This window comes from Geotrypetes seraphini, chromosome 4, assembly GCF_902459505.1.
Source record: "Geotrypetes seraphini chromosome 4, aGeoSer1.1, whole genome shotgun sequence".
NCBI classification, from domain to species: domain Eukaryota; kingdom Metazoa; phylum Chordata; class Amphibia; order Gymnophiona; family Dermophiidae; genus Geotrypetes; species Geotrypetes seraphini.
Window position 1 is genome coordinate 176,730,308 of NC_047087.1, and position 22,656 is coordinate 176,752,963.

At 42.3% G+C, this 22,656-nt stretch overlaps 1 protein-coding gene across 13 annotated transcripts in view; it reads left to right on the top strand.

Annotated features, from left to right (window-relative positions):
- The window catches only part of CNOT1 (CCR4-NOT transcription complex subunit 1), a 1,050,915-nt gene that overhangs the window by 539,643 nt on the left and 488,616 nt on the right, over positions 1–22,656 (top strand). The gene's annotated exons all lie outside the window — the stretch shown is intronic.

Below are 22,656 nucleotides of genomic sequence, written 5' to 3' on the forward strand. Positions count from 1 at the left end.
ATTTCTTTATTTTTGGTTAGTTTTTTTGCATATTTTCTTTATCTTTTAGTGCTAAGAGCTCCCCTAGTTGAGGGTCCAGCTCTACCTGCTTGGAGAAAAAGCATACTGAGGTCTGCAGCTGACAGGCCAATCCCTTGTGGTATCTGTTAGCCTACAGAAGCCTTTTTGGAGCTTGGGGTTGTCCCCTGGTAGTATTGCTCACCTACTGCTTGCACGGGTTTATGCATAGGCTGTTAGGCCTCCGTAGGGGGCTCAGGGGGTTTCACAGGGCTGCTTTTTACCTTCAAATCCTCCTCCCCCCTTTTTGCGCATTCACCATCCACATGGGCTGGAGGCTTAGTCAAACACTGGACAAACTCACAGCCTGAAGATTCAGTGCTGGAAGGACGTTCTGTTTGAGGCAGTGATTCCTTTTCCCAAACCTAGCTACCTTTGGGGCTGAGACAGGCTGCAGAACATTACCAACATAGGCCATAGTGTGTAAGGCTATTACAGCCTATGAGGAAAATCAGGAGGTGGGGAGGTCTGAAAATGTTGCTGTATGTTTACTGATGTTCCCTCTTCTCTAAAATCATTAATATTTTATAGTTTTGTTTTAGCTTTTTTGGTGCCAAAATATTGCTGCCGCAACCATCTAGAATTTTCTGATTTTCTTTCTTTTTTTTTTTTTTTATTCTTTATTTATATTTTAACTTTTGACATACATATTTGGTCAAAACAAAGAAATATTACAATCCTAGCTTTTCAATTTAAGATCCTTCAAACAATTCAAAAATATCAAAGAAACATGTACACCAAGAAACATTGTTTCAAGAAGTTCAAAAATATACAGAAGGAAAATAAATTTACTTTTTTTGTAAAATTAGTCCACAATATAGGAGGCTGGAGTTAAGAATTAACTGAAATATTCCACCAAGAATTGTATTAAGGAAAATAAAGATGTGACCAGGTGGACACTGAATTTAACTTTATTGAGCTAACGTTGAAGTAGCAGATCTCAGCGAAGTAACTACACTTTGCCCTTTGGCTGAAATAAATTTTGACAAGGGTTGAGGTTAAAAAAAACCCATATCTATTCCTTTGATAGGTCATAACACATTTACAGGGATATCTTAGAATAAACGTTGCACCCAACTGCAGAGCCTGGGGTCTTAAAATAAGGAACGGTTTTCTTCTCCTTTGGGTAGATCGTGACACATCTGGATACATTCTCACAACTTTTGACATAAAGGGAATATCTTTATATATATAAAAAAAGCTTAAGCATCCATTCCCTGACTGAATCAATAGCAAATTGTACAAGCAGTGTAGCAGTTGCCGGTGCCTCGCTATCAGATCTCTCTAAGAAATTTGTTAAATCCAGACTGTCAGCAGATAAATTCTGCTTGTTTGGTTTTGATCTTTAATTCTATTTGGTTTGTAGTAAATTTTAGAGAGAGGCGGATAGGAGGATTCAGGAATTTTAAAACTTCAATCAAGTATTTCTTAAACGTATCATGTGCTGATATAAGTGGTAACTTAGGAAAATTTATAATCTGAAGATTACATCTCTTGGTCATGTTCTCTAGCAATTCAACTTTAAAGTGAAGGTTTCCACTGTCCTTAACCCAGGTTAAGGCATGGGATTCAACAGTTTTCACTCTGGTCTCGTGTCCATCCAGTTTATTTTCCAAGCTAGATACTCTTGTTTTTTAAATTCAAATTTTCTGATACTGCAATTGGGTCCTTAAGGATAGTTGCAAATTAGATATCGCTTCCCATAATGTTTCCATATTAAAAAACCTTGGGTCTTTGCATGGGCACAAGTTTTGTTCCAAGGCTCTCTGATAAGGTAACAGTACCTGTGGCCTCAAGAGGAGTCGCTTTCAACTTCAGGAAATCTTCAGGGATTTGCTGCTCTTTTTCCTCCAAGTGCTCCGATGTCTTTCTAAAAAACTTCTCTGACCCTCCTGCAGAGTTGACTGCCATACTCTGCTGGTCAGGAAAGAGAACACTCCGGGCCGTTTCCTCCTCCAACTTCCCCAAGGTGACTCGGAGGACTCTACTCCTCTGGAGAGAGAGATGTTCCCTCGATTGAGAGTGTCGATGTCGCAGCACACATGCCTCACACAGCCGAGGAGTTCTCTGGGTCTCTCGTTCATGTTCCAAGCTTGAGGAAGAGATCCATCGGGCCCACCAGAACCGCAGGTTCTTCCGGGAAAACCCGGAGCTTTGATTTCCTCTTAAACATGAATGGTAAGGCAAAATTTCCCTCCAGCAGGTTCGCAGCATCTCAACACGAGCAACCAGCCGCCATCTTAGTAGGGCTCAGCCTCCTTTTCCGATTTTATTTCAAAGTTCTCTAGAAGCTTCAAATCATCTCGTTTTGTCTCAAAACTGGCAGGGATGGTGTCCTTAGGCTCTTTTGACCCCCAATTCATGCAAGGTTTGTGCTGGATGGTTGCCCGAAAAGTGTCCTTGCGCCACATGCCGAGCAGCATGTGAAGGAATTGGGAGCAGCCGGCTTAGCCTCCCCTTTGCTCTCTAGGACCGAAGAATGGGTGAGAAGCCCATTGGTTGGAGAAATTTTCCTTTCTGGGTCTCAGAATGGCAGTCATCCTAAGCATGGAGGCCACGGAGCCCGAGACTGAACATGGAGTCATTTGCAGGAGACTGTGCTACCTCCGAAATTTGTTTATTTGATGTGGCGAGCCTTTCAAGATAGCTGATCTTCCAAGAGTAAGTCTGGCAGTGCTTCAGACAGCACACGAGTAGATGGAGACTCTCAGGGTGCATCTGCCTCGCTAGCTGCAGCTGGCCAGGCTCAAAACCTTTCTAAGGGAGATTTAGATGATGATGGGTCTCTTACTATGTCATTACTGTCTCAGGATGCACCCTCCCTGACAAGGAATTCAGGGTCGCAATGAAGCACATTAGACCCTGTTGCTCTTGATCTGGGGGATGCTACCACAGTTTTCTGCTTATTCAAACCCTTGGCTCTGTTGCATCTGATTTTTGATTCACTTTGCGAGTTAAACTTGGACTTCCAGCAGGTCCCCTCTGCTTCCTTCTCTATCATGAGAGGAGTGAGAGCCCAGTCTTCCGTTTCCCTGGCATCCTGACAATAATGTATTTGTCACAGAGCATTGGGATGCTCCGGAAGGGTACCTTAAAGTTGTCAAGATTATGGCTCGGCTGTACCAGATGGCACTGGAGTGTCACCAGCTGTTTATTCAGCCCAAGGTGGCTTCCTTGGTAGCACATGTTACAAAATGCACATCCCTGCTGAGCGAGGGAGGCATGATGTTAAAGGATATGCAGGATCACTGAGTAGATGTTCTCAAGAGGCTGTTTCAAGGCTTTGATTTTAGGAATCAAAGCGGCCATAGTGGCATCCTTTGAGACCCCATGCCTGTCATACCAAGTTATGGAGTCTTGAGCGCAAGAGTGGATTATGTAGCAGATGCTCTGTACCACATCATCACCACAAAAGATCTTCACTACAAACGAGTTTTTTATTCCATGCTTACCTTTCAAGGAGTAAAAACTTGGCATGGCCTTACAGAAAGGACCAGAACTGAACCTTGCCACATCATCTTTCCGAAGAAAACTGAAAACCCATCTGTTTGACACCTAATCTCCTTTACCCTTTCCTCTCTCCTACCTCCCCTCCCCATCCTCTCCCCTCTTGCCTCTCTTTACAGTTGCCTTGAGCCTGTATAGGTAAGAGCGATGCACAAATAGAAGATTAGATTAGATCAGAGTCATGAGCAAAACTTTGGCATATTCAGTTTTAGCCTGCAGGATGTTATGGATCAAGCAATGGGCTGGTGACCACCAAAGCTACTCTCAGCAGATTTCTTTTCAAAGGGCAAATGTTGTTTGGGATAGGACTGGACAATCTCATGACCAGCATAGCAGATCGTCATCTGAAATCGTTGCCCAACAGCAGACCCAGAACTTTTAGAGGCTCAGGGCGCTAATTTTCATGGCTGCACACGGTCTTAGCAGTACTCAGGAACCACTTCCAGGGATACAGACAGAGGTCTGCAAGATCCAAACACAACCAGGCCTCTGGTTCCAATCTTGCATCAACTTCCAAAGAGACACAATGACACCAGGTCCAGAGTGGTCCCTCTCAAGCTAGGGGGATGGCTCTCAGACTTTCTGCAGGTCTGGACTTAGATATCCTCAGATGACTGGGTTCTGGAAATCAGAGCAGTTACAAGCTGGAATTCACCCAGACCTTAACCAACTGGTTTATGGACTACCCAGCGGGGCGACTAGAAAAAGCAAACAGGATGGAGGCCACAGTGAGAAAGTTGTTGGAGATTCAGATGACAAAACCTGTGCTGCCTGAATATTCGGGCTCGAACAGATACCTCATATTCTTTTCATGCCAAGAAAGGCTCAGACGATTGGAGATCCATTTTGGATATTACGTCAATGCGGCACTGAAGGTTCGGTGCTTTCGCATAGGGACAGTTTGTTCTGTCGTAATGGGAGTGGCTCCAGGGGAATTCCTGGTCTCTGTGGATCTGACAGAGGCCTGTTTGCATATTCCCATATTCCTGGACCACAGAAAGTTCCTGAGTTTTCATATTCTGTAAAACCATTACCAATTCTCAGCCTTTCCTTTTTCCTTTCCAAGGTGATGGTGGTGGTGGTGGTTGCCCACCTGCAATAGATGGGCTTAAAGTTCATTCATACCTGAACCCTAAAATATCTGGGTGTCTTGTTCAACACGGCAGAGGCTATGTCTATCTTCCAGAGGCATGAAGACAGAAACTTTTCTCTCAAATAACAAGCTTGCTAGCCAAGCCAACTCATTTAATGTGGCATTATCTCAAAGTGCTAGATTCCATGGTGGCCACAATAGATGTAGTTTGTCAGGCAAAAACTCACAGCATCCTCTCCAAAATGTATTGTTGCTTTGGTCTTCTCAGATGGACTCTGCAGAGGTCCCTACCCTGGACATTGGAAGCTTAGTATGGACTGGTGGGTCTGTCTTCAATTACTAACCAAGGGCATGCCCCTCCACATAGCTTTCTGGGGGTATTTGTGATGACAGATGCTAGTGTTTTTGACTGGGGAGCTCGCTACAACCATTGGCCGATTCAGGGTCTTTGGTTGACCTCCCAGAGAAAGTGGTCAGTCAACAGGCTAGAACTTCGAGGAATTTGACTGGCTTTACAGAAGCTGCAGAAAACTCTGGAAGGTCAGGCGTTCCAAGTCTTCTCAGACAGTGCTACTGCTAGAGAATGACACTGGGACAAAATTGTCTCATCCCCACAGGAACTCAATTTCCTCGTCCCGTCCCCATGAGTTTTGTTGCTGTCCTGTTCCTGTAAGCTCTGCCTTAACCACACAAGCCTCGAACACTTAATGATTTTAAAGTGTTTGAGGCTTGTGTAGATGAGGACAAAGCTTGCAGAAATGGTTCAAGGACAGAAAAAGAACTCACTGGGGAAAATTTTGTCCCTGTGTCATTCTCTAGCTACTACGGTGGCCTATGTCATTTGCCAGGGAGGTACCAAGTGTGCCCAGTTGTGTCTGGAAACCCACTTACTATTCAGATGCTCTCAGCAGCGCACGTAGCAGGAGAAGACAATGTCCAAGCCGTTTTTCTCAGTAGACAGGTGTTGGATCTGGGTGAGTGGACACTGTCTGCATCAGTCTTCCTCACCATTGTTCTTGCTGGGGGTTGCCCGCCGTTTGATTTTTATAGCAACAGCACAAAACAAGAAGATGGGCAGATTCTTCAGTCGAAGGTCCAAGCCCAGAAGCATGGATCTGGTGCTCTGATCCAGCCATGGCTACAGAGCGATCTGTTGTACGAGTTCCCTCCATGGTCCATGATAAGATGGATCCTCCACTGGATTGCAAGCAATTTGGGAAAGGTCCTTCTCATGGCTTCAGACTGGCTGCACAGACCATGGTGTGCAGATCTAATGCATCTTCAGACCAGTCCCAGTCTCGGGCTGCAAGTGCAACCAGACTTTCTTTCTCAGGGTCCATTAGTCATGGAAGATCCAGATCACTTTGCTCTTACAGCATGACTCTTGAGCACGAGGCTTTAGCATCCAAGGGGTACCCAGAGGTAGTTATTACTACTCTGCTCAGGTCTAAAAAGATGACGGTAGTCTCTGCCTGTGCTAAGGCTTGGGGAACTTTCCAGCACTGGTGCATTCAGGAAAAGGAAGAACCCTGCTCTGCTCCAGTCTCTGTGGTGTTAGCCTTCTTCCAGGCTGGCCTTGACAATTTTTATGGTTTTGTCCCTTAGAGTCCAAGTTGCAGGACTCTCCTGTTTTAGGGCTCGAGACCACAGATCTACATTGGTATCTCAGCTGGACATAGCCAGATTTCTAAAGGGAGTACTACCTATCAAGTCCCCAGTAAAACTTCTATTCCCTTCTTGGGATCTTAACGTGGTGTTGCAGAGTCTCAGCCAAGCTCCATACAAGCCACTGAGGAAAGCATCCTTGATGGGTCTTGAAGTTGCAGGTTCTTTCCTGGAGAGAGCCTTTTCTTAAATTCACTGAATTTGGAGTCTCTTGGCACACAGGCTCTGATTCTACAAAATGCATCTAAAATTAGGCGCCGTTTAGGTGCCTAAGTTAGGCGTCCTTTGTAGAACCGCGCTCAGCAGAGTTAAGCACTGTTTAGGCATGTAATTTTTTAGGTGTCCTTTAGAGAATCAGGTTTTAGGTGAGATTTAGACTTCCAAACAATGTCCTTAATGTTATATTTTATTATGTTATTAGAATGGCGATTTTATGCTGTTTTTCATTATAATTGTAATACTAGGAGTTAGATCTGTTTATTTATTTCTCTTCCATCAGACAGAGTGACTGGGTTTGAACCAGCAACATTAGGATAGAAGGGTATAGGTTTAACCAGTATGCTATAGAGTGAACTAGCAAGCTGCATAGCGATTGTAAAACTGGGTCTTATAGGCATTGTAAGGAAGTCTACTTTTGAGCACAGCTAAGGCTTCAGATAGACCTGAGTTCTATGGACGGAACTTAGGCACTCTTTGGATGTTCTTCTGGAACTTAGGCACAGTTTGGATGTCCATAATGCGATCTGCTAAATAGCTCTCTGGGTTTTTATTTTTGCTTTATTAAGCTCAAAATACATTTAATAACGCACCACATAAACGGGGCACATCAAAACAGATATATTGCATGCAAAACCTATTTTTGTGGACAAACAGTAATGCTATTTGCTAATTAGAGGAAAAGATCCATTAACTGAAGCACAGTACATGAAAAACATAGCTTTTATTTTCTTGCTAAAAAGCTACCCTTTTTTCTGACTAATTAGTGCTCCAATCAGCTCATTCTTGAATGCAAAGAAAGCACATTACAAAAATATATAGATTACATACATAACTTCATTTGCAAAAGCTTAAAAACAGTAAAAAACAGATACATGGCTTCTACTTCATTGCAAATGGATGTTTGCAGCTGCACAATGGTGACTTAATTCTGAGATCATCAAGGTGCACCTACAAGGTAGAGATCTGCTAAGCTATCATATCACAGGGCAATCAGAGACCGGAAACTGCTATAGCTCAATAAGAAAAAGCCCTGTGCTCCTCTTCCAGATATCATATTTCAAATCCCAACCAGTTCCCCAGCACATATTTTAATTGTGGCATTCTACCTTGCAGATGCGCCTTGATGATCTCACAATGAGGTCACCATTGTGCAGCTGCAAACATCCATTTGCAATGAAGTAGAAGCCATGCTAAGGTCTGTATCTGGTTTTTTCTGTTTTTAAGCTTTTGCAAATGAAGTTATGTATGCAATCTATATACTAAGCTCAAAAGTAGACCTATTTTTCATTTGCCTACAATATAGGCATGATATGGACTCCCTAGGTCACTCAGTGTTATGTAAATGAATCAAAGAACGGCCAAATCGAGTCATTGCCCAAACCATGTCCATCCCACGCTTAATGAATTAGGCGCGAGTTTTAAAAATGGGCGTCTATGAATTTGTGGCTGCTTCTACAAAGTGGTGTCCATGTCCTTTGGATGGCAAAGTACCAATTATCGCTTAAGACCCTTAATTGGCTCATTAACTACTTAGATTGGATGCCTAAAGCACACCTAACTTTATAGACTCAGGGCCACAGTTCCTTCCTTTCTACCAAAGGTGGGTTTGGCATTCCATTTCAATCAGAAGTCCAATACCAGCGTTCCAGTCCACAGGGTCCAGGAACAAGGACCGATTCTGAAGAAGTTAGATGTTAAGAGGGTGCTTTTCTGATATTTGACCATCTTTTTGTGCTCACAAATCCTGGCAGGCGTGGTGCACCGGCTTCTAAAGCCCTGATTTTCAACTGGGTTCCTAGGGCCATTTTGTCAGCATATGGTCCCATGTTTCCGTAAAGGTGCATTTGAATAGAAGTGTGATTTCGTCATGGGCTGAAGCTAGGGCAATCTCCCCTGAGGAGTTTTTTAGGGCGGCAACTTTGTTCACTCTACATACATTTGCCAGATTTTACAGAGTGGATATTGGCAGCAAGGGAGGACTCTGCCTTTGAGTCCTCAGTGTTAACGAGCTGATGCAGTGGTCCCACCCTAGATTTCTGGGACTGCTTTTGTATATCCCGCTTCACCAGAATAGCACACCTATTGCACTAGATAGAGATTAGGTTTTTAGCTTGCTAATATCTTTTGTAGTAGATAGGTGTGTCATTCTGAACCCCCACCCTGTAATTTATTTCCTTCACCTGCATACTGTCTCATACAGAATGTTCTTATCCAAACCTGCAAGCTGGATACCGGTCAGACCTTAAGTATATGAAAACTAGTCTATTGCTAGGATTGGGGTATTATTTGAGCTCTATTAATGTTTTTGTTTAACATGGTTGTTTCACTATTTTGATCAGTGATTAACATGTTTGTTGAAATTTCAGCAAAACACACTCCAAAAAACTGCTGCCACAACCTGAACTCAACACAACAATGAGGCAGAAAAAGTCCAAAAAGGGTTCATAAAGGGAGCGCTCAGGCACCAACACTGTGCACACCACGCAAATCGCGTGAAGGCTAACAAGAAGATATCAAGTATTAAGGGTGCTCTCAGTGTGAGCAAGCAGTAAGGGGAGACTAGCTCCAATACTTTATAACTCAGGTAGAGGTAATATACCCCCACCCGCACACCATCACTGAGCACCCTGAGGCTTGCAATAAATCAAGTAACAAGCATTCACAAATCAAAAGTAGATAAATTAACTAAGTGAATAACAGGTGGAATCTGAGCGACCCCTGAATGAACCCTACCAGCCAGAAACCCCCAGCGCCAAATCAAAAATTTAGAAAAAGTGACTTAACTGAAAAGTGAACAAGAACTCATCTCTGAGACTCAAAATGGAATACGTCCGGAAAACAGGTTCAACTGAGCCGGTTTCGGGTGAGAACCCTTCTGGACAACGTTTTGGGGCAAGAGCAAGCTCTTCAGGAAAGATGGACTACACCTGAGCGCGGCAGGAACTAGACTTCTGGCAAACAATGTCAAGAGAGGAATAGAACAGGCTTTAAACTAAGAAGAAGGGGAAAGCCGACAGTAGACCAAGTGTCGACGATTCGGGAAAAGGTATCCTGTGAAGATACTACGAGGGAAAAATGCTGGGAAGAAATAATGGGCAAAACACAGGAGCGGATTGAACCAGAGGAGGAGGATAAGAGGATTGTAGCACAGGAGAAGAAAATAAAGATCGAAGCACAGGTAAAGGAATTGAAGACAAAAAATTACCAGCTTAGGCTCCTTGCATATATACTAATGCAAGGAGCCTAAGGAACAAAATGGGGGAACCTAGAAGTCATGGCCAAAACTGAGAACCTAGACATCATTGGGGTCTCCGAAACATGGTAGAATGAAGAAAACAAATGGGACATAGCACTGCCGGGATACAAACTCTATCGCGAGTACAGGTCAGGGCAGAAAGGAGGAGGAATAGCTCTATACATAAAAGAAAGCTTACATTCGACCAGAGTGGACACAGCAGCGACGACCAACAAATTGGAATCGTTATGGGATAAAATACCAGGAAGGAAAGGGCCCGAGATAAAGATGGGCCTGTACTATCGTCTACCTGGGCAAAACGAAACTACCAATGAAGAAATGGAAGCTGAGATGAAACAGGAATGCAAAAACGGTAACAAGATCATTATGGGAGACTTCAACTATCCCGGAATAGACTGGAGTCTTGGAAACTCAAAATGCGCTAGGGAGACCGGATTCCTGGAAGCTATACAGGACTGCTTCATGGATCAGCTTGTCAGAAAACCGACGAGAGGAAATGCCATTATCCCAGGACAAGCAGGCAGGTATTCTCACTAGTGGGTGATGTCATCAGACAGAGCCCCGGTACGGACGTCTCACAAGCACGTGTTGCTTGTAGAAACTTAAAGTTTCTAGATGCCCGCACCGCGCATGCGCCGGTGCCTTCCTACCCGGAGATCCGGGCGTGTCTCCTCAGTTCTTTCTTTTCCGCGGAGCTGAGAAGTTCAACTTCTTCATGCGCTAGCTGGTTTAGTCGCTCTTCTCTGGACCCTCTCAAGTACTGCCATGTCCTTCTTGAGGTGTGGCGACCAATACTGGACACAGTACTCCAGGTGCGGGCGCACCATTGCACGATACAGCAGCATGATGACTTCCTTCGTCCTGGTTGTGATACCCTTTCTAATGATACCCAACATTCTGTTCGCTTTCTTTGAGGCTATCGCACACTGTGCCTATGCTTTCAATGTGTCCACCATCACCCCCAGGTCTCTTTCAAGGTTGCTCACCCCTAGCAATGATCCCCCCCATTTTGTAACTGAACATTGGGTTCTTTTTCCCTACATGCATGACCTTGCATTTCTCTATGTTAAAACTCATTTGCCACTTTTTTGCCCCACTCTTCCAGTCTCGTTAGGTCCCTTTGTAGGTCTTCGCAGTCTTCCGTGGTTCTAACCCTGCCGCAGAGTTTGGTGTCATCAGCAAATTTAATAACCTCACATTTCGTCCCCGTCTCCAGGTCGTTAATAAATATATTGAACAGGAGCGGTCAGGAAACAGAAACCCGAGGTACAGCTACACAATGGGAGGGCTGTTATTGAGTGAGAGTTCCCAAGAAAGGGACTTGGGGGTAATAGTGGACATGACAATAAAGCCATTGGCACAATGCGCAGCAGCTGCTAAGAAAGCAAATAGAATGCTAGGAATAATCAAGAAGGGTATTACAAGCAGAACGAAAGAAGTTATCCTGCCGTTGTATTGGGCAATAGTGCGCCCACATCTGGAGTACTGCGTCCAGTATTGGTCGCCGTACCTAAAGAAGGATATGGCGATACTTGAGAGGGTTCAGAAGAGAGCAATGTGTTTGATAAAAGGGCTGAAAGATTAGAGAGACTGGGGCTTTATTCGCTGGAGAAGCAAAGACTTAGAGGGGATATGATAGAGACTTATAAGATCACGAAGGGCATAGAGAAAGTGGAGAGAGACAGATTCTTCAAACTTTCGACAACTACAAGAATGAGAGGGCATTCCGAAAAATTAAAAGGAGACAGATTCAGAACCAATGCTAGGAAGTTCTTCTTCACCCAACAGGTGGTGGACACCTGGAACGCGCTTCCAGAGGGAGTGATAGAACAGGTAAGGTATTGGAGTTCAAGAAGAGATTGGACAATTTTCTGAAGGAAAAGAGGATAGAAGGGTATAGATAGAGGGCTAGTATACAGGTCCTGGACCTGATGGGCAGCCTTGTGAGCGGACTGCTGGACATGATTGTCCTCAGGTCTGACCCAGCAGAGGCACGGCTTATGTTCTTATGAGTATACCATATTGTTTTAGGTGTTTAGGCAAAACCATTGTAGAGAGTGCATTAATGGGGATAGGTTTACAAATTTGAATTTTTAAGTCCAGCCAAGGACTAGAGGAATGGATATTGTGGATCAAAATGGAGCCAATGGGCTCCATACTTTGTTAAAGCTGCTAAATGGTATCGGTAGAAATCTGGGAGATTAATGCCACCATTATATTTAGATGGTTTCAATTTCTGAAGAGAGATCCTTGACTTTTTATTTTTCCAGATAAAATTTGTTAATTTTTGATCTTATTCACTGATATAAGAAGGGTTTACATAGTGTAGGGAGCATTGAAAGAATATAATTAATTTTAGGAGCAAGGTTTATCTTAATTGAAGATATCCTGCTCCACCAGGATATGTATAAAGGGACCATTGCATAAGCATGAGATTGATAATTTCTTTAATCTTAGAGTTGTTGATTTCCATACAATGTGTAGGATTTTTATGAATTTGTGTACCTAAATATTTGATTGTGTTAGTCGACCAAGAAAACCGAAAATGGGCGATATTCATAGGGTTAACTAGATTATTAAGAGGAATTATGGCTGATTTTTCCCAGTTGACCTTATAGCCAGAGAAATAGGAGTATGTTATGACAATATTTTTAAAGGCTGGCAAGGATACTATTGGGGGGCGGAAAAACAGCATAATATTGTCTGCATATGCAGCGATTTTAATTTTTCTAGAGGAGGCAGGAATGCCATATATATGTGGAGATTAGTGTATAGCTGATAGAAAAGTTCCAGTGGGAGATTAAAAAGTATTGGTGAAAGAGGGCATCCTTGATGTGCACCTCTTCTTAATGGATTAGGGTTAGATAGAGAGTTATTGATAAGTAATCTGGAAGATTTCCAGTATAGAGTGTGAATCCAGGAGACAAAGGTTTCGCTAAAATTAAACATCACTGAACCTGTAGTAAAAATGAACATTCAACCCTGTCAAAAGTTTTTTCAGAATTGATTTCCAGACCCACAACAGGCTCTGAGAGGGTCTTTGCTAAGCTGTTGATATTATGGAACAGTCTGAGATTATCTCCAATGTATCAATTTTGATCTAGAGAGATAAGTAGGTCAATTACTTTATTAAGCCTATTTGGAAGAAGTTTGGCCATGATCTTGTAGTCAGAATTTAACAGTGAAATAGGACGATAATTTTTAACAAGAGTGGGATCTCTATCTAGTTTGGGGAATATAACTATTCTGGCTTCGGCAAAGTTACGTTGTAAGTTTGGATGGTTGTGTATAAAGTTATACGGTATAAAGTATGGGGTCAAGTGAGTACAAAATTTTTGTAAAATATGCCCGTTATACCATCAAGACCAGGGGTTTTATTAGGGGTTAATTTAGATGTTGTAGTTAGAACTTCTTGAAATGAGATGTTTAAGATTAAGAGGTATAACCGGGTGTAGAATAGTCTAAGAATTGGGAAATAGTTTGTTTGGAGGAAGAAGTTTCAAATTGAAATAATTGAGTAAAAATTTTCAAATTCTGTCTTAATTGATTTGGGATTTGTAAGAATTTGCTTTTGAGAATTGTGAGGGTATGTGCTAGGTTCCACCTTGGGGGTTAGTGCCCAAGGAAAGGATCTGGGTATCATAGTAGACCATACGATGAAATCTTCTGCCCACTGTGCGGCAGCAGCCAAAAAAGCAAACAGGATGCTAGGAATTATTAAAAAAGGGATGGTTAGCAAGGCTAAGAATGTTATAATGCCCTTGTATCGCTCCATGGTGCGACCACATCTGGAGTATTGCATTCAATTCTAGTTTTTTTTATCTCAAAGATATAGTGATGCTAGAAAAGGTTCAAAGAAGAGCAACCAAGATGATAAAGGGAATGGAAAGCCTCTCGTATGACTGATTGAAGTCTACAAAACGCTGAGTGGAGTAGAACAGGTATAAGTGGATTAATTTTTCACACCGTTAAAAATTACAAAGACTACGAGGACACTCGATAAAGTTACAGGGAAATACTTTTAAAACCAATAGGAGGACATTTTTTTACTCGGAGAATAGTTAAGCTCTGGAATGCATTGGCAGAGGTTGTGCTAAGAGTGGCTAGCATAGCTGGTTTTAAGAAAGGTTTGGACAAGTTCCTGGAGGAAAAGTCCATATTGAGAAAGACATGGGAAAGCCACTGCTTGCCCTGAATCAGTAGCATGGAATATTGCGACTCCTTGGGTTTTGGCCACCATGAGAATGGGCTACTCGGCTTGATGGACCTTACACAGTAAGGCTATTCTTATGCTCTTATGTGGTGTTTTTCTTTTCTTCCCTTAAGTTATTTTGCTAAAGATTTTGTTGTCACCAAGATGGTGACCTGATTTTTGTATGAAGTTGTCATTTTTAGCTATATACAAAATTATGGAATTATATTTATATTTCAATTTTATTAGGTGGGAGCACAACGGTTGGTGTTTAATAGGATCATTCATATATTGCTGTTCAGTAATTTTAATATTAAATTCCAAGTTTCTGAGTTGTTTTGTGGATTGTTGTTTTTTTTTCCCAAGACATTAGACTTATCAATTCCCCTCTTAAAGTAGCTTTATAAGCTTCCCAAATTGTAGCGGGTAAGATGTCATGGTGGTTGGAATTATTTTGAAAAAATTCTTCTTTGAATGTGTAGAGTTTCTGTATAATTTCTTCATCTGTCAAAATAAGATAAAAGATTATTAAGTCTCCAAGAACATTGTGCAGAAGAGGTATCTGTTAGCTTGAAGAAAAAGGAGATTGGTGCATGGTCAGAAATAATTATAGCATGTATGGTAGAGCTAGTTATATTAAGTGGTAGATGAGAAGAGATTAGGAAATAATCTAATCTAGCGTAAGTATCATGTGGTGAAGAATGTGTGTAATTTCTTTCTGTAGGATTGAAAATTCACCAAGGATTAATGAGATTGTAGTTTGAGATCATAGCATGGATTTCCTCCAGTGTTTTAGATTTGGTAGGATGACATTTAGATGCTCTATCTAAGAAGAGTTTCCTCTTATAATGTGAGGGATATCTGGAAACTCTAATAGTGTAAGTTTCTGAAGAATTCAGGAGAATCTGACACGGGGCATAAATATTTAGAAAAATAAAAGCTGTGTTAAGTGAGGCATGTATCACACTGTCTACCCTCCATGTCAGAAGTCTGCGAAATGCTTGAGAGCTGTAGTGAGGTTTTGATATAAATAGACACTCCATTTTTATTCTTAGTAGCTGGAGAGAAAAATGGAGTTAAGTAACCTTTAAGGTTTTGGAATCTTCGTTGTAAACCGCTTTGAACCTCACGGTATAGCAGTATATAAGAAATCAAATCAAATCAAAATTATCAGTGGGTGAAAGATGAGTTTCTTGAAGCATAATAATATCCGGGTTAAAGGAACATAAGTAATTTGAAACCTTTTTACGCTTAATACAATGATTGAGACCATTGACATTAAAAGACATAATATGTAAATTTAGCAGTAAGAATTATCAAGTTATCATACATATTATATTGGAAAAGAAATATTAATAATAAATAAATAATAAATAATAGAAATAAAAGCATGGGAATTAGCCTGAAACAGCAAACAAAAGTGTATGAGCAGTAGTCCACATTGCAGCTGTACAAATTTCTTGAGGTCACACATAGCCATTGCATGTAAATCATGATCTGTCACATGAGGGATGTGAGCACTGTGCTTCATGTCAAACATGATGTAACAGAAGTGGGTGAGATTAGTAATCCATTGCGAAAGAGTCGCATTTGCTAACTGGTTTTGGGTTAGATAAGGATTTATATGACAAGAACAACTGAGATGGTCTCAGAGGAACATTAGTGTGCTGTAAGTATATTGTCAATGCTCGAGTACAGTCGAGAGTATGCAAGAGTCGAGCCATGGCATCTTGATGCAGCGGTGGCTGAAAAGTAGGGAGAACAATGGTCTGATTCAGATGAAAGGAGGAAACCACCTTTGGTAAGAAATGAGGATGAGTCTGAAGAAGCACTTCGTCATGCAAAAGTTGTGTATATTGACTATAATACACCAGCGTTTGTATTTCACCAATACAACATGCAGATATGATGGTGAGAAGAAAAAGTGTCTTCTACATGAGAAACTTAACATTAGTGGAACCCAGTTCAAAAGGTGCAATCATCAATCTGTTTAAAACTAGGTTGGGATCCCATCCTGGAGTAGGAGGATGCAGTGGCAGATGCAGACAAAGCAAACCTTTCATAAAACGCTTAACTACAGGGTGATGAATCATTCAAGTTATTAACACTGTTATGAAATACTGAAAGAGCTGCCAAATGGGTTCGTATGGAATTATACACTAATCCTTAGGATGAAAGATGAGCTAAATATTGTAAAAAAAAAAAAAAAGGTACATGCAGTGAAGCAGGATATTGACGCGAGGCACACCAACGAGAATATCTCCTCAATTTAGAGGAATAAGATTTCCGAGTAGATTCCGACCTGAATTGAAGGAGAATGTATTCACACCTGAGGTTCTACATATTCTCAGAAACTGTGTGGTGTTATGTGCCACGCTGTCGGGCTTAACGATTGAAGATTGGGGTGTAGCAGTTGACTGTGATCTTGAGAAATCAAATCTGGTACTTGTGGCAGATGAAAAGGTGGTTCTAAAGACAACTGTAGAAGCAGAGGGATCCACGGTTGTCTTGGCCAATAAGGTGCCCCTAGAATCATGTGAGCCTTTTCCATCCAAGCCTTGTGTAGCGTTTTGGTTAGAAGTGGGATGAGAGGAAAAACATAAAGGAAGTGGTGATCCCATGGCAGTTGAAAGGCATCATTTGCCAGATTGTTCCGAGCTTAGCATTTGGCGTTTTGGGGGGATGCGAAAAGATCTATCGATGGAGTCCCCAACGCTGAAAAGGCTTTGAGTAATCGTGCTCTGAAGTGATCACTCGTGCGGCGCTGTCTGCTCAGTTTGGTATGTAGACTGCAAATTTGGAGGGCTTCTTGATAAAGGCGGTGTGAGTCCATGCACCCCTGCTTGTTGATATAGAACATAGTGACTTAATTGTCTGTGTGTATGTGGATTACTTGTTTGCAGAGACTATTCTGAAAAGCTCGGAGAGCAAGTTCCACTGCTTTGAGCTTTAGAAAATTTTTGCTGTACTTCCGAAGGGACAAGGTCCATAAGACCTGCGTTGAGGTGTTGCGATGGACTTCCCATCCCAGTTTGGAAGCATCTGTTGTGATGGTGAGCGTTGGAGGAGCAGGGGAAAACAGCTTCCCCCTAAGTAAATTTGAGATGACAGTCCACCATTGTAAGTCTTTTTTTTTTTTTTTAATATTCTTTATTCATTTTTAAAGCTTCAATTGTGCACAAAAGATGATGCATTTACATAAATTAATATCATTACAGCACAATATACTTAATAGAATAAAGACAAAACTTATTTTCTCCCACCCATTTTCAATTTACAAACATTTCATAAAATACTTGTAATCAACCCTTCTATATTTTTTAACAAGTGCCAAAACATATCCCCCCTCCCCCCTCCTTGGATGTGCATGTTTTCCCCAAATTATACAAATAAATCAATCTTTACAATATTTAGTTAATGGTTCCCAAACTTCCATACATTTTTTTATAATAACACTATTGAATGGCCATAAACTTTTCCATTTTAAAGATATAACATAGGGATTCCCACCAGAATGAATAATTTAATCTATCCCAATTTTTCCAATTCTTTAAAATAAGCTTCATGGCAGCTCCCATCATTATAAACAAAAGTTTGTTATTTTTTGCCGAAATTTGACTTTTTGTCCTCATAAATGTTCCAAATAAAATGGTATCATACGATATTGCCACTGGATTTTCTAATAAATTATTAACCTGATCCCAAATCGATCTCCAGAATTTTAGTATCAAAGGACAATAGTATAGTAAATGATCTAACAACCCAACTTCCAGATGTCAATGCCAACATCTATTAGATTTAGAGCTATCTACTCTGTGCAAATGAACTGGGGTCCAAAATACTCTGTGTAATAAGAAAAACCATGTTTGTCTCATAGATGCAGACGTACATCTCATCCTCGAAGACCAAATTCGTGGCCATTGAGACGCAGTAATTTGATGCTTTATCTCAATACTCCCAATGTCACGCAGACCAGTTTTTGATTTCTTATTCAAAAATCCAGATATTAATTTAAACCACTGAGCGGCCTGGTGACCCAGGAAGTCTACCTGAAAACATAAGAGACCGGCAAGCTATTTTGAACCTCCAAATTTTTCCATTTAGGGAACCCTTCCTGAATGGCCTGCTTCAACTGCAACCATCTATAATTTTGTGTTTTAAGACCAAATTTGTGTTGCAATTGTGAAAAATCAAGCAGCTTACCATCAGAAATAACATCATTTAAAATGCGTATGCCTCCAATTATCCAGTATTTCCAGATGACCTTAAATCTGCCAATTTTAATCTTGGAGTTCAGCCATATAGTCTGAGACATAGATTTATTTATAGGAATAGGTGTTAAATTATCTACAGATTTTATAGTTTCCCAAGTATCTACTAAAATTCTATTGTCCTTATATAATCTAGGCATCTTAATACTCATAACATGACATAATCTCAGTGGCAACAGGAGTTTCCATTCCAACCACAACCAATCAGGCAGAGTTTCCATTAGCTCAGGGAGGATCCAATAATAATAATAACAGTTTATAAACCACAATACCATGAAGTTCTATGCGGTTTACAAAAAGATTACAAGACCCTGCCACATAATATAGACTTGATGATACCTATAGAAATTTGGAAAATTTACCCCACCCTCCGCAATTGATTTTTGTAGAGATACTAGAGCAATTCTTGCTTTTTTCCCTAGCCAAATAAATTTAGTAAGAATACTATTTAACTTTTTATAAAAGGATCTCTGAAAATATACTGGCAACATTCCCATTTGGTAACAAACTACAGGCAAAATCATCATTTTATGTTGAATCAATTTTTATTATCAAAATATACAAAAACACAAACCAACAAACACGAATCACAATTACAAAGAATAATCAGATACAAGAGATCGGATTCAACACCCCTCCCACCCCACCCCCACCCCAAACCCCCTGATCTGACAAATAGCAGAACCCTAGTGCAGTAGGCTTGGACTCAGATAACCCACTGCCAGCGAGAAAAGTTAAACTCCAACACTGAGAAGAGAGAAAAAAAAAAAAAAAAAAAAGGGGGGGGGGGGAGGGGGGGGAAAAGAAATAGAAGGTGCCCTGGTGCCCTCACAAAAATACAACAAGCTCGGGGCCCAGAGAGAATTACAATAAATTCAGGATGTCACTTCGAGCACGTGGCGCTAATGAAAAAAGATAAGAATCCCAGATCCGCAGACATTGGCGTTTTCTTCGCAGGCTAAAAGACGCATCCTTCCGCTCCAACAGCAGCAGAGCATGCAAACGATTCCTCCAAGCCCAAAAGGAGGGCAAGGTATCTCCAATCCAAACAGCCAGAATCACCTTCTTCCCCAGGACCCCCACCCGTCTCATAAACTGCCGCTGACCCGAATCAGACAAACAAAAGGCCTCATATTTATCCAGCAGGAGACCAGCAGCAGAAAGGGGGAGTGCTTTACCAAAAATGCGCTCCACATAAGATAAAACCCGTCTCCAGAAGAGTTTAATTTTCACACAGGACCAAAAGGCATGAATAAACGAGTGGGGTTGCTGGAGACACTTGGGACACAACGGAGAATCCGTATAACCTGAATAATATAACTGACTTTTCGTAAAATAGCCGCGATGAATCACCCTAAATTGACACTCCCGGAGATCTGCATTAACAGACACTCCTGGAATTCTGGAAATTAAGGAAGGGAGATCCAAAGCGTCCTGAGCCATCCCCAAATCTTGACACCAGCGAGCTTGGAGTGCAGCACGATCAGCCGGACCTAACCAACGCTGGAGATCTTTATAAAGACCTGAAACCGTAAACCCAGTCTCCAAATAGGGATCCAGTAGTGTCGCAAATCTATCCTCAATCGGAAACGCCAAAGCGGCTCGGGGGAGAGATTGGATATAATGATGAAGTTGCCGAAACGCAAAAAAGTCACCCACAGAAAAAATTCCAGACCGGACTAGAACATCCCAAGATTTTAAAGAGCCATCAGCCTGGAGAACATGAGCAAGCAGCGTATAATCCCGAGATGCCAGTTTACGAAAACAAGCATTCTCACTACCAGGGCTAAATTGCAGATTCCCCTGAATAGGTAAGTATCTGGTAGTCGAGGGAGTACCCTTCCAGGAATGCAATACATAAGACCAGATGATGCGTAGAGAGTGTAACAACACACTTCCCCTAAATGGCACCGGTAAGGCAGAACGAGGCGACTGTACCAAGGACAAAATATGCCAAGGGGCAAAAAAATCCTTCTCATAAGGTTTCGGAGTAAAATCCTGGCGATCCGAAAGCCACTCCCCCAGGTAACGCAACAAACAGGCCGCATTGTATAACCGGAACTGCGGTAACCCCAGTCCCCCGCTTCCCCACGAGCCAAACAGGTAACGCAACGCCACCCGTGGTCGTCGACCCCCCCAGCAGAATCTAGAAAGCATAGAATGCAATTTAGTAATGTCCCGTTTCAGAAGCCACAAAGGAAGTAATTGCAAAGTATAAAGCCATTTTGGAAAAAGGATCATGTTAAACAAATGGATCCTGCCTAATAAAGACAGTGGAAGAGGAGACCAACGAGCAAAACACGCAGTCGAGGAACAGAACAAAGAATCAATGTTGACGCGATATAACGTCGAAGTGCAAGGCGTCAACAAGATCCCTAAGTAACGAAACGAAGAGGAAGCCCATTGAAGCGGGAAGGGCCCAGGCCAAGAGTCCCGTAACGACGAGGACGTGGCCAACGCTAAAGATTTGTCAAGATTAAGCTTAAAACCAGAATAATCGCCATATTCCTGAAAAGTGGCCATCAGATTGGAAAGAGATACAATGGGATCTGAAATATGAACCAAGAGATCATCCGCAAAAGCTGAGATCTTGAATTCGGAAGAACCAATTCGAATGCCTGAAATAGCTCTATTAAGCTGAATATCACGGATCAAGGGTCTAACGACAGAGCAAAGAGCAATGGAGAAAGGGGACAGCCCTGACGCGTACCACGACGGATGGGGAACAGAGGAGAACTATGGCCATTGACCCAAACGAAGGCTGTAGGTGAATGATAAAGCACCCGAATCGCATCCTGAAAAAACCCTGTTATGCCATACCGAGTTAAGACCGCAAATAAAAAGTTCCAAGAAACACGGTCAAAGGCTTTTTCCGCGTCAAAGCTGACCAATAGGGAAGGAAGCCGGGTCCTCTCCACAAATTCCAAGGAAGCCAATATGGATCTAATGTTTTTCACACTAGTACGCCCCTGCACAAATCCCACCTGAGGGGAAGCAATCAAATCAGGAAGAACACAAGCCAATCGATTAGCCAAAACCTTGGCAAACATCTTGGCCTCCACATTCAACAGTGAGATAGGACGGTAAGAAGAAGAAAGGGCAGCATCCCTATTAGGCTTCAACAGCACGATTATTTGAGCAGAGGAGAGAGAATCCGGAAGGGTGCCCCGCTGGACAGCGGCCGTGAAGGTCTCAGCCAGTACTGGTGCTATGGTGGGATGGAGGAGTTTATAGAATTCCATCCGGAAACCATCCGGCCCGGGGGCCTTCAGCAACGACCCATTCTGTATTACTCCTGCTACCTCCTCAGCCGTGATAGGGGCATTAAGACGCAGCACTGCCTGAGCAGACAGGCCCGGAAGGGAAAGGCCATCTAAATAGGCCGTGCCATCCATTAAATCAGATTGTTGTGAATAAAGTTGTCTATAGTAGTCATAGAACACCGCGTTGATCTCGGCATCCGTCCGGACCATGGCCCCCCCATCTGAGCGAAGTTGGAGGACAGGAGTACGACCCGCTGACCGACGGACCACCCTTGCCAAGAGCGTCCCACGTTGGTTCCCATGGCGAAAAAGTTGATACCTATAATAAGCAAGCGACTTGACCGTTCTAGCATGCAACAATTCCTGAAGCTTGCACTGGGAGGCCAAGAGCTGAGAACGCAAAGAGGAAGTGTGAGAATGACCGTAAAGCCGACGTAGGTCACCTACCCTACGTTCCAAGTGTAAAATCTCCCTATCTCGAGCACGTCTTTGATGGCTGGAATATGACATGATCTCACCGCGCAGCACCGCTTTCGCAGCCTCCCAGAAGAGAGTAGAGTCAGCCCGATGTTCCATATTATGATGTTGATAGTCAGACCATTTCCGAAGCAGAAACTCCTGAAACTTCGGATCCTTATACAAACGGAGCGGAAATCGCCAGCGGAAGGAGCCCGGGGAAGAGACATCCAAATGCAAGGTCAACAAAATCATGGTGTGATCAGAGACATCAAAGGAACCAATCGTGGCCGACTCAATCTGAGAAAACAAAGAGCTAGAAGTCAACCAGTAATCAATCCGGGATAAAGAGGCATGAGCCCTAGAAATGTGAGTATAATCACGCTCACCTGGATGAAGCGTCCGCCAGACATCAAGAACATCCAATGATGAGCAAAGTAAAGAAATACCCCTAGTAGGATGCACCCTGTCTAGGGGAGTAGGAAGTGATTTATCCAACAAAGGGTCATGAACGCAATTGAAGTCCCCTCCCACCAATAAAGGAATATCCGAATGTTGACCAAGAAGGCGAATAAGCGAGGAGAAAAACCGAGAGTCATAGCTGTTAGGAGCGTAAACATTACAAAGAATCACAGGCTGACGATGAAGAAGCGCCTTAGCAATGATATACCGTCCCC